General features: G+C 37.0%; 1 protein-coding gene across 4 annotated transcripts in view; it reads left to right on the top strand.

Annotated features, from left to right (window-relative positions):
- The first annotated feature begins 6623 nt into the window (after positions 1 to 6623).
- The window catches only part of CHST9 (carbohydrate sulfotransferase 9), a 269480-nt gene continuing 263344 nt past the window's right edge, over positions 6624 to 12759 (top strand). For all 4 annotated transcript variants that reach the window (XM_055102565.1, XM_055102564.1, XM_057300453.1 and 1 more), the window contains exon 1: positions 6624 to 6848. The gene's annotated coding sequence lies outside the window, so the exon portion shown is untranslated. The remainder of the gene's footprint in view (positions 6849 to 12759) is intronic.

Genomic DNA, 12759 nt, shown 5'->3' with positions numbered 1-12759 from the left:
TAAAAAATTAGACTGTATCGCAATGTAACTAATAGAAGAGCTTCTGTGCATGGAGATTTTTTGATAAAATAAGATTGATATTTGAAAATCAAGAATTAAAGTGCCCAGAGCAATGGCTAGCTACTACATAGAACATGAAGCAACAAGATAGAGAGAAGAAGAAAGGGAGACTTATCAGTGTAATAGTGATGCCATTTCATTGAGCTATTTTAATTAATTCAAAAATTAATTCATAAATGCCTAAATCTATGATTTCCCACAAGCTGAAATATGAAAACGTTCCAAGGTAATTGCATTATGACACATTCCTCCTTGGAAATTTTATTCTTAGATGTTACCATGTGTGTTAAGAAATGTATTGAAGAATAGACTTTAGCAAGAGATTGTATGTTGAACTTGTTTATTTTTACCTTAGTAATTAAGGTTCAGGTTACATTCACAATTATTAGTCAGAAAGAGCATCTTTGTTTTCCCTCTAAAACAAGGCAGTCTTTCAAGTTCTAAGTTCCACTGTTTTACCCCTCACAAGTACAAGATATAAATATCTAATAGATACTTTCCTTCTTTTCTAAATGTTAGGAGAGAATTTAAAAACATTTTTATTACAAGGGGGGAAAAAGACTTTTAAATAGACCAAATATCCAAATGTTATTTAGAATAGCTATATGTAGACATAGATCCAGATGTAAATAACTAGCTAAATAAAAGCATAAGCTTAATAATACTAAGCTGAATTGGTTTCATTTTCAGCTCACTTTAAGTATTAACATTAGAAATAATATTTGTAGCACACTGCTAATATTATACTTATTTTATGATGCTACTGAGTATAAATTTTCTTTTACACTAATTTTTCATCACAGGTATTAGTCTTCAAAAATCATTATTTACCTTTATTTGAAAAAAAATCCTCCCATTAAGGACAACACATTTTGAACAGTCAACAAAATCCCTTCCCTCAAAAAGTCTAAGTCAGTCACCACGCTCTGTGTCCCTCTGGGCTGAAATGATATTAGATTTAGTGAGGTGAGCCATATATCACAAGTACTCCCAGTGCTGGATGAGGAAATATTTCATTGCATGGGATTGGAGGTGGATTTAGAATTACTCTGTGCCCTCAAATTCCATATTTTATCTTAGGATACATCATTGACATATTCTCTATTTCATCAAATTTCTTACCAGCTTGCCTGTTGCCTGCATTCTCTCTCTCTTTCAAGTACACGTACACACACACACACACACACACACGCACATGCACACCATTGATAGAAATCACAAAGCCATTTTTTCTTTTTCCTTTTATTCACTCCCAGCAGATCTTTCTTTTTCCTGTAAGCTTACCACTTCTAAATTTAATATGTGTTTTGAGCTCATTATTTAAAGGAATCACATCTTGCTAATCACATCCAAGGCACCGGAACATAGTGTCTATACTGACTGAACAGGCCAAGCTTCGTGAGTTAATTAATAAAATATTTGGTAAGAAAAGGTCCATCATTATCTTATCACTTGAGATGATAATGTTGAAACTTACAGGATGGAAGGCATCTCATTAATTCAGACCATTTCAAATCAATTTTATTTTGACTTACAGTCTTGAAATAACATATCATTATCTTTGGCCATATCAAAAACTGAACCCAGTTGGAAAATATTTATATGTCCAAATATTGGTTTAGAGGAAAGTATAGCATTTTTTTGGTATATTGTTCACACAGAATTTTCCCTATTCCAACCACCTATCAAAAACCATCAAAGATATAAAATATAATTTCTTTCTACAGAAGCACATTTATATTTCCACATTTTATCTATTTCCAATTTAGGTTTTGCTATATATAAACATTATCTTATAAAAGATTTCATTGTTTAGGATTTAGAGGCAACTGTTAGGAAAGGTTTTGTTTTATATTGTTTCAAAAGGAAATTTATACTTGCTTAGTTTAAGAAATTACATGCATAACTTCCCAAGCAACTTTGATTTTCCTAAAATAACTGCAAGCATTTCTTATTCAATCAACCAATCAATATATATTTATTGACCTGCTCTATTTACCAAGACTATTAGGTGCTGACCATTCTAAGTTATTTGACCTTGAATTATTGCTTTACTGGGGCAGCTGATATATAATAATAATGGCAACACATCTTGTTTCATTTTTATTTACTTATAATTATCTCTTAGTTTTTCTGTTTTACCAATATTATTTTTCATACAATTTAAAATTTATAATTCTTTAGGAGTCATAGTTCTTCCTCATTTACTATTAATCCTATGCTCTTTCCATAAGGCATTTTTCCTTTTGCATTCTGCTTTTTCTCCCCAATATTCTTCTGAACACTTAATTTGTGCTTTAGTTATAGATATTTGGTCCTTGATTTGTTCTTGATTTTTAAGAAAATAATTCCTTCCTTAAAAAAGGTTAGAGACAGAGTCAAATCTTTTTTTAATTATGTCTTCGTCACACAATAATTTTGATCTACCCCAAATCATAAAATTTGCTATACCATGCTTGCTATGGCAGGAGGTAAATCATTATGTTTCCAGATCTCTCCTTGACTGGAAAATCTTAATGCTTTCTCCTTTTTCCTGTTTATTCCTGATGTTACAATGATTTCTTCTTAAATTTCAGAAAGGAATTTCTACTTTGTACAATGCCACATTCTGTATCCTATAGATTGACTTCTGGTAATCAGGCCTTTGTTTCTCTCTTGTATTCACATTTTTTTATTGTCAATTTCTTCTACTGAAGAAATCAGCCTTTTATTTCCTGATTAGAATTCACTTTAAATGTCACTACACAGATAAATCAATATGCGAAGGTGAAAATGACTTGAAGAGCTTTGCCAAGGTAAGTGTTCTATATCAGACGTCATGGGATTTTTGAAACCAGAAGGATCCTTAGGGCTTATGGAGTTCAATGACCTCATGCACTGCAGATGAGGAAACTGAGCCCAGGAAGAGAAGACTTGCCCAACTTAACGTGAACAAATCCCGTTCTCCAAGACTCTTTCTATTTCATAGCACTAATGGAAGGAAGCTTTCTAAAAGTGATTTTAAATTTTTAATAGTTGTTTTTATTTTTCTTCCCAGCAATATCTGGATACGGTGGGTTTTATCTTCTCTTTCAAGAGTTCTATTACTCTTTTCTTCTGGTTCAGTGGGCCAGCTTGTGTTCACTTGACCAGGAATCAACATAAATCGCATTCTATCATTTTTTTCTAGTTTTACTCCTATGCTGCAAAATAAAAGCAAGATAAGATAAAGGGAAACTACTGTAGCTACTGGACTATCCTCTATTGACTTGTGTAAAAATATCTCTTCCCAGATAAATAAAACCCTGCTTTCCCTCAAAAAATAGTTGGAGCCATAAATAAGAAGGTTTAGAGGTATTTGCAACACCCACATGACCTGGCATATTGTGCTAAATGCATTTCTGCTGAATTTTGACTTTGGCCATTCATTAAGCCAAGTCATCATTAACACCGGCATAATTAGAGAAAAGCATAAACTCAAAAGTAGCAAGAAGTGTCCCTTAGTAGTGTCATGCTGATACCTTAAATTAGTTTTGTTTTGTTTTTGTTTGTTTGTTTGTTTTTGGTACATAAGGAAACCAGGAAAATATCCTTTCTTACTCTTTTCCTACCTCTCTACCCCAGGTCACCTTACACACATTTTTCATCTCTATGAGCAGCTCACTGAAGTCATTCTTTATACTACTAGTTATACTTTCAAAGTTAAGTTTAACTTTATTGTTGTGCTTAGCCTAGCGGTATCAGCATTGTATGTCTTTTCCAAATAAACCTGAGAATGATGAAGTCTTCCTTCTACGAAGGCACTTTTGCTATTGAATGTACCTTGAGATTTGATGCAGAAACCACATTTATGGGCCATAATTCTTACTAACCTATTCGTTACAGGATCAACAATACATAAGCTTCACACTTGCCCAGAAACAGTCAATAGTTAAACATTTTAAGAAATTGAAAGAACTAAACAAAATTAATGCACTGGAGAGTTTAGAAACATGCTGTGAATCAATGTTTTAGAAATAATTCACTATGTCAAATTAAATTAGTTTAACTACAAAATTAAAAGGTAATATTTTCACATAACAATATAACTCCCAATCAAATGGCATGAGAACGTGCATCTTATACTGGTGCTTGGTATACATTTTAGGTAATTTTTTGATCCTTTATTCATCAACCTTGGATATTAACAATATTCAATTTTCTATAATAGTAATTCTTAAAATTTTTAAAATCAGTTTGAAACAGAGGTCTAGGAATGAAAGACAGCCACAGTTCTAAATATTTGATTTGCTGTGATAGATAAGTGAATAAAATAGATTCTAAAGACTGGAAAACCCCATAATGGACTAGCAATGTCTAGTAGCTCATCAATCAAGCAAATTCAATAAGTTGATCTCATCATGCCAAATTCCCCCGTTAGCTACTAAAACTTTTCAATTTATGCCCATTTTGAGCATAGAACTATATTCAAATACAGTTCTAATGATATTCTTGCTCAACTTCTGAGAAGGCACAGCCTACAAAATTTGCATGTTTTGCAACAGCCTAGAAGTAGAGTTCATGTATTATCAGGTTGGCCTGAATTTCCTCACTGCTGTGATATAATGGATAGTACCAACTCCAAGAATTCATAGAACATGGATGGATACACAGGGAACCAAACCAAGAGCGAATAAGTTAAATGGTTAGTTCATTCAAGGAGCGCTCATCAATTGCCTACCAGGCATGTGTCAGTTAAATACAGCTCAGGGAACACTAGCTTGTTTCTTTCAACTCAGGAAACATTTATTCTATTGGAGAATGCGGATTTTCCCCATATGAAGGACTGACTCTGGGTTAAAAGTTAATAACAAATCAGCAAGTTGTATTACAATGGTTTGCTTGTGGAATGATTTGTTTACTTTTTTTCAATTTTCCAAATTTTCAATAATGTGTTTATATGGCATTGATAACTTTAAAACTCCTTTACAATTAAGCTGAAATAAAAAGAAATCTATAAAACAAAACAAAAAAACCCCAGCAAATATACAAATTTTAAAAATTAAACTCTTATGTCTATTCAAGTCCTTTGCCCATTTGTATCAGGTTATTTGACTTTTTGTTGTTGAGTTATAGGGGCTCTTTATATATTCTGGATATTAATCATATCAGAGATCTAACATTGTCAAATTCATAGAAGCAAAAGGTAGAATGGTAATTACCAAGTGCTAGAGGGGAGAGGAAAAGGGGGAGCTGTTTGATGGATAAAGTTTCAGGTTTGCAAGATGAAGAAATTCTGAAGATCTATTTTAAAGCAATGTGACTGTATGTTAACACTACTGAACTGTACATTAAAAATGATAAAAATGTGGTTTTTACCCCAATTTTTAAAAATGCATGAAAATAAAACACTTGACAGAATAATAAATCAGCTTCTGTTTAAAAAGAAACCTGCATCAGGCAAACAAGTCCTATAATGGTAATTCTTCAAAGAACCAAAGTTCACTACTACCAGATGTGTTATTACTAAACCATTAATAAGAATAAGACCTACTGGAAGTGCATAAGGCTAATATTTCAGTTTCAGCAAAAGCGACAACAAAATTCTAATGTCGTAATAAGGTAGGTTTAACTAGTTAATGCTTTTAAAAAAATAGTTGAGTTTTTCTTTGTTAATTTATAGAAATCATCTGAATGCAAAATAAGCAATCAAGGATTCATTTATTTTTATTTGCCCTAGTTTGGTCAAATTGTTGCTAGAATAATGTTTAGAACTAATTTTTAAACCTTAATGAACCATTTTTATTTTTTCTTTTCTCTCTCTTTCTTTCTTTCAAGACAAGGTCTTGCTCTGTTGCCCAGGCTGGAGGGCAGTGGCAGGATCAGAGCTCACTGCAGCCTTTTACTCCTAGCTTCAAGTGATCCTCCCGCCTGGGCCTCCCAAAGCCTGGTGTTTCCTTTAATGATTTAAAAATGTTATTCTAGTGTTGGTCTTTGCAAAGCCCTTTAAAACCGCCAACTTCAGCTTGTTCGATTTTGAAATGCGTGGCCTGAGAAATCTCCTAGGTCTTGAACATTATAAATGGGTACTATGCTCATTTTGAGGGAGCCCTGGCTTACACAAACCTGCTGCTGAACTTAGCCGTACTTACAACAAGCACTTTATTGATCTATTATAATTGATGTATTAAAACAAACAAACAAACGAACATCACCTCCTGTCTGTAAAGCAAAACACATTTTGACTTTGGAGTTAACGTTTGCGACAGCCTTCTACCCTATGGACGTGTTCCTCAGAACTGGGTTTCTAGAAAAGCTAGGAGAAGACCCCAGCGCAGGGGAGAGGAGAGGGCGAATTGGGAAAGAACTGCTAGGGTAATCACTTCCTCGACTGGGCATGGGGTGGCACCTGAGCCCTGGCACGCGGGGCTGGGAGGGCGAGTCGCCAGCGGAGGCGAGGCCAGAAAGTCAGAGGAAAGAGGGGACGAGAGAGCCACAAAGGCAGAGCGGGAGAAGGCAGGGCGGGCAGCGGGGGCGAGGGAGAGAAAAAGAGGGAGGCGGAGCTGCCCGGGCGGGCGGGGGCGGGGGCGCGGGCGGGAGCGGGCGCGGAGGCGGCGCCGCAGCCCCAGCCGGGCCGGACGCGGGAGGGCCAGGGCCAGGGTGAGCGCCCGACTCCGAGCTGTCCCCGCTCCCGGCGCGGCGCTCCGCTCTCAGCCACCTCACGGCTGTCAGGAGTGCGCGGGAGTTTGCCCCGGAGCGCGGGGAAGTTTCCTCCGAAGCTGCGCTCCTGGAACAGCAACACCTGCAAGCGCCGGGCAGCGGCCCTCGAGGTAACCGCGCTGGGGCTGGGGTTGGGGCTGGGGGGCACTGGAGGGGCAGAGATGATGGCGCGCTGCTGGGTACCCGCGCCGGGAGCGGGCTCTGGTGGGCGGGGACGTGCGCCCTCACCTTTCCAGGTGCTTCGCCGCTGGAGATGCGGGAGGCTTCTTCCTTATTCTATCTCCCCTACCTCCAGTATTCCAACCCACTTCCCTTCACTTCAGTGGACGCATGGCGGGAGGTGGGGGGCGGGAGCAGGAGGGGATCCTGACTTTGAGGGGGCGCTGGAGAAGGACGGCCGCCTGAACTTGTCAGCTACCTGAGCTTCCTTCCTGCGCCCCGGCGGGGCACCCTGGACTCCAGGATTCCGGGGTCAGACCCCTCCTGGGGCATGCAGAGGTTGGAAAGAGGACGGCAGGAACAGTCTTTAGTTTCTGCTGCCAGTCTGTCGGGTCCTCCAGGGTGTGTGGCAGAAAGACGAGCATCTTTGCTGCGGGGGTGCCTCCTTTGCGTCAGTCTCAAACTCCGCGACCTGGCTCAGGCTCAGGCGCAGGCTGCGGGAGAGGTGGGAGGGAAGTTAGGGGGACCGGGAGGCCAGGTGCGATCGTGGCCAGAGCAGAGGGGTTGGGAGGGGCGATCTGAGGAGGGGCTGCAAGTGGGTTGCGGGGAGAAGGAATGGTGTGTTTGTTTCTGCTGCTGTTACTTTCACAGGGTTACCTGCTCCCTCTTCTGCCCCGTTTGAACATCCTGCCTATCAGCATGTTTCTGTTAGAAGGTGTTATGGTTGATGTCTGTCAGGAGTTATTTCCAACTAAGTTCACAGGTGCTAAGTCTAGAGCTGCAGGCCTTCCTCCTTTCTCTCTCTCTGCGGTCCACCCCCAGCTCCCTCCCACAAACATACTGTGCCTGAATAATCCCCAGCGTTTTGAAAGCGATGGCAAGTGAATAATACACAATGTGTGTGTGTGACTTTTTTCTCCCTATTATGCTATCAGATCCAAATCAAAACGCCGTGGATGCTTAACAGGACTCCCTTTTCGCAGTTTTTCTGATAATTGAGAGTATTACCAATGTTTATTTTTCTTCGCTTTAACCTCAGAATTGCATTAATCTATCTTTGTACAATTTTATTTACATTGTTATTATTCCTCTCGGTTTGAAGGACAGGGGCCTCTTTTCAACTCACATATACACACCCAAATGCATTGTGACCATATTTAGTATTTATCTGTCTTCTGATTCAGTTGGCTGGCACCTGTTAATTCCAGTACCTAATCATAACACCATATGCCTGCCAACCAACGTGAGGACAAGGTGAATGCTATTGTTTTTCATGGGCAAGAGCACCCTGAACTACTACTTTTTATTATTGCTCAAAGGGTGTAAGAGCTTCAATCAAAGTAAATCAAATTTACAAAACAATATTACAATTCTACACCATACGATCAAACAATATGATTCCTAGGCACTTACAGCTGACTAGTAATTGAGGAAAAATTAAAATCCTCTCATCATATGGGAAACATTTAGATTGCATATAGTCAATAAGAAATAGCACACACTGAATGCCCCCAGAAAACGAGAAGAATGTTCCTCTTACCTCATTTGGTTTTTATCCCCTTCATTACAGTACCGTCCTCCAGAAAATGAGCACCTTGCATATAGATGTTGGTATGTACTAACTAAACACCATATTTTTTAATACAGAGGCTTGGTGATAGTCCAAAAACATAAATGTTTTAAATCATTACCAACCATCTGTTCTCTCCCACTCACTTACAGCACAATGTTTTATTTTCACAGGTATCAAAACGTACTTACTCATTTCATACATTCCCATGACTATCCTGAAAGCTGTAATGGTATCCAATGTTGACTCAAGTTCAGTAACTGTTGTGTTTGGCTTATTACACCATAAGCTCTGCTTCTTTTATTTTCAATGAAAGAAGACATTCTAAAAGTTTCAAAGCACTTGGCCAAGGCTGGTGAATACTCCAGTAAAAATCTGATTGCTTTCCCCCCACCCCCCACCTTTTTGTTAACAGAGAGAAGCTAGAAATTAGTGCAGCTGCAGGGCCCTCCTGATGACCTTCTTTTCCTTTCTTCCTGGTCACAAGGGTAGCATTTGATGCTCTGAAGAAGTGCATTAAAAAGCCCTGTGACTTCAGAAACTTAGTATGGTTTCCAGGAGAGTGTAACATCTTCCAAGGAAGAATTTACAAAATAAGAGACTAACTTACTCTTACAAATTCCAAATTCAGTAAACCTAAGAAATACACATTGTTTCCCACATCAGTATTGCATATGAATAGCATAGGATGTGAGATAGGATATGAATAACATGTTTACCTGTTATTATATACTTTATATTTGTATTTGGGAATCTGGATGAGTTGGGATGTAATCAGCAGATAGATTCACACTCTTTGTTTGGTTGATGTCATCAATAAAGCAAGGTTTGAGATATTCAGTTCCCTATCCAAGAAAGGTTTCCCATTTAGGGGTGTTTGCTCTAATTAGAACTTCAATATTACGGTATTTTATCATTCAAAATTAAGTTACATAATACATCCTTTGTTCCTTTAGCCTAGCCAGCACATTAGGAAAATTCTTTTCACTCAAATATGGGTGCAATGTCCCAAAGCATTTTCATATTTTTTGAGGAAAAAGATAGTGATGATCTTTTTCACACTTTGCAAATAATTGATATGTACTTGAAGATTATCAGGAACCAAGAAAAAGTGGGCCATTATCACCAGCTACACTGTTCTATACTGCTCTTTTCCCTGAAAGCGTTAAGATTCTCCTAACTTAGAAGAATGGCTTTGGACAGAATAAACCCAAACTACAGATAATTTTGAAAGTAAAGTTGCCTTTAAAAATATAGTCTAATTAAAACCTTTGGATATTACATAAGAACATGTTACATCTTATTTTTCTGTATACTAAAAATGAATTATTGAGGAGAAACCGTTTCACCATGTATAGTAAATACTCTGAATTATTCATGTTAATGAGAAAAATAGAGGCAAAGATAATGTAAAATCATGGTTATTTAAAAAGTCATTTGTGTTTGTCTTTGGAATGTATTGCATGTTTGGTTTAAAAAAGATTTTCATTGTTATTGTGGGCAAGTTGCCTTTCTAATTATTTTCTTGTGTTTAGGTTAATTTTTAAATGAGCTTTCATGCCTCAAACACGAAAACCCATTTGTGGGGAGGTGGGGAAGATGGGCAGACTGCCCAGAAATGAGCTGGGTGGCAGAAGTAAGCAAACCTGGTATGAAAACTTTGCAGGAAATCATATGTAATTCAAAGAAAGATAAGCAAGACCTGATTGTATACCTGTTTAATGAATATGTGTTAAGGATTAGATATGTTCCCAGCAAAAATAAAAGTCTTATAGTCAAAGTTTGAGAAATTCAATCCCACTTTACATGTAACAGAGGTGGTTAATATATTTTAAGAAGTGATAATAGGTTGCTCCTGAAAATCAAATAAGAATATGTTAATGTATGCATCTTACTATTAATACACTGCATTTTTAAGTGTTTTCCTAAAGCATATGTATGTCTTTGACGTTAAATGGCATTCCTAGGCCTTATATATTAATATGTCCTTTCCAAGAGAAGGAATAGCAAGAAGCCATCTAAATAAGGGGTTTGGTCCATTTCATCTCTGTACCTATGCTCCAAATCAAAAACACATTTCATCAAAGAGAACCTCTCAATTATTGTTACAGTGGACCAAGCTAGATAAAATAGTTGAAGTTCAGCAAGACTGCCAATTTAACAGATTTCTATTGTGTTTTTCGAAAGCTCTAGGGCAAAATTGGTTGTAGATGAGTTACTTCAGCAAGAAGCTGATTCATACCATAGCATGAAATATCTTGTTTATAGTCAGTTTTTAGTTGGACATAGATTTTGTTGAATTGTTAGTTCTGTGGACTGTTAGAATTTAGAAAAACTCTGTGTGGAAGGTTAGAACTGCCAAAAATATATGATGGGAAAAGCAGATAAGATCATTTTTATTTCAAATATTCACAGCCAAACTGTAACTTTTATAGAAGTAAGGAGAATGGTGATAGAAAAGTAGATGTACCCTTCAGAATAGAGACTATGTTCTCATCATAAATGTGCTCACTACATAAAGTGTAGGGATGCTTTTTTTTTAAGGAAACATTTTCATTTTTTATAAGGCATGGCATTTTTTAAAGACTTGACTAGACTGAATATTTTAAAAGAAATATTGTGGTTGGAAATATAATTGAGACCCACAGGATAAATTTTATATACATTTATTAAAGGAATCCGTTTCTTCTTATCAATGCCTAAGTCTTAGGATCAAGATTATGCATTTTTTAATAGAGCTGGAAAGAATCTTAAAAGTAATTTATTCCTGTGTCCTCATTTTACAGTTGCAGAAATAATGGGGACCTACAGTGATCATGATGAACTGCTAAAGGTCACACTGGTAGTGGCAGAGCAGAAACTAGAAACCTGGTCTCCTGACTCCTCATCCAGCTACCTCTTAGAAAGTTAGATTAGTTAGGTAGGGGAGTTAACTCTTTCTGGCCATCACGGTATCAACTAATATGTGATAGTCACAGAATGAAGCAGTACAGAGGTAAATGTAGAAGGCTTGTGATTTGCTGTCTTCTTTCACGCATTGAGTAGTCATCGTGGACCAGACTGTGATCCTTGACCCTCTCAGACTGTGTCCTCTTTTTTAAAAACAAATATTTTGTTACCCCCTTATTATCCTCAAAAGTCATTTATAAATAATTACAGAATATAGTTGTAATTTTTAAAAACTAATAAAATAAAAGTAATGTGTATTTCACTACTAACGCTCAGGGATAACTTCACTAGACACATAGTAAAGTCAGCGCTTGTATGAATATATGATGAATAAATTTGAATTTAAGACAAATAAAACATTAGAAGACATCCCGTGCAAGAAGTGCACGAAAGTGAAAGAATGAGGGTAGACTTAAACTAGTGTTGAGATACTAACAACCCAGACTTATTTGTAGATGAAAACCGGAAGAAGAAAGTTAATGGTATAGGGAAAATTTGCCAAGTCAAATGTAGACGCTTGGAGTGGAGAAAATTTTAAAGTATGATATTTTGCAAATGAGAGAGTAAATACCATTGATATACTTCCACTAAAATCCCAAAAGTACTTTCTGGAACATTTCCATGTTGTTACTAATGTTAATTCTATTTCAAGAGATGCAGGTTACTCACCGTATTGTCAATAAGTAAAATACTTGAAAATAAAAATTACTGATTTGGTGCTGAGTTGGTCTTAAGTTTAATTTCTATCAACATTATACTCTATCAATTCTAGAGTTAGAAGATAGAGTACATGAAATAACTAAACTATTTTTGTAAATTGCTCGGCTTTTGGTGGGAATGTAAATAAAATTCTTAATTATAATTATGTACCAGATTCTACAGTTTGATATGCATAACATTTAGCTAAATAGGACACATAAACTTTATATGGAATATTTTTAGAAAAACTCTTCATTAAATTGGGCTGCCTCCCCCATATACACTAAAAACCAATAGCACACCACCACTACCACCACCAATAATTTGTGACAACCCTGAACATACCCAGTCCTACCTAAAATATTCTGTAGGTGTGTCACTTGCCATTATGAGAGCCATAGAGCTAGATAACCAAGATTTTTATGTAGGCATGGATTATTTTTCATGCCCCTACCTATCTATCTTTACTTCTTTTAAGTAGGACCATCCCATGTGTTCACTGATACACTGGCTCTAATGGACCAGAACCACAGACTTCACTGCCCTCAAGCAGGTCATGTTCTAATCTTTTTCTGTCGCTGTCACCTTGGTAAAAATTCACTTCTTCTGGTCCTTATTTCTCTTAGGAATCTATCTTTTTTGGG

This window comes from Pan paniscus, chromosome 17 (genome assembly GCF_029289425.2).
Source record: "Pan paniscus chromosome 17, NHGRI_mPanPan1-v2.0_pri, whole genome shotgun sequence".
Lineage (NCBI taxonomy): Eukaryota > Metazoa > Chordata > Mammalia > Primates > Hominidae > Pan > Pan paniscus.
This window is presented reverse-complemented; position numbering and strand designations above follow the sequence as displayed.